The sequence below is a fragment of the Coregonus clupeaformis genome, chromosome 37 (assembly GCF_020615455.1).
Source record: "Coregonus clupeaformis isolate EN_2021a chromosome 37, ASM2061545v1, whole genome shotgun sequence".
NCBI lineage: Eukaryota > Metazoa > Chordata > Actinopteri > Salmoniformes > Salmonidae > Coregonus > Coregonus clupeaformis.
Window position 1 is genome coordinate 4,847,824 of NC_059228.1, and position 567 is coordinate 4,848,390.

The following is a 567-nucleotide window of genomic DNA, read 5'->3' on the forward strand; positions in this document are numbered from 1 at the left end:
CTGATGACGTAACAGGGATACACTCACCCGAGTCTTCTTCTTCTTCTTCTTCTATGGGTTTAATGGCAGACTACAACCCAAAAAGGTGTATTACCGCCACAATCTAGACGGGGTTGAAAAAAACAAGGTAAAAATAAAACCCATACGTGACAGTGAAAACTAACTTAATCCACCCAAAATAAAACAATAAAAAAACCACCTTCAAATCTCCCTTCTCAGGCTCTAAGGCCTGAGAGGGTGGTACGGCTTGTGACATTACTCCATGCAACTCCTCTGCCGAGAAGTCTTTCAGTCCCAGGAACCGATCCGCCGCATCCACAATTATATATATTTTCCTGGACTTCCTCTCCACCTTGGCAGTGCCATTAATCACCATAGGCTAGTTAAGGATCATATCACCTCCAATTTACCTGACACCCTAGACCCACTTCAATTTGCATACCGCCCCAATAGATCCACAGACGATGCAATTGCCAGTTCACTACACACTGCCCTATCCCACCTGGACAAGAGGAATACCTATGTAAGAATGCTGTTCATTTACTACAGCTCAGCCTTCAAAACCAT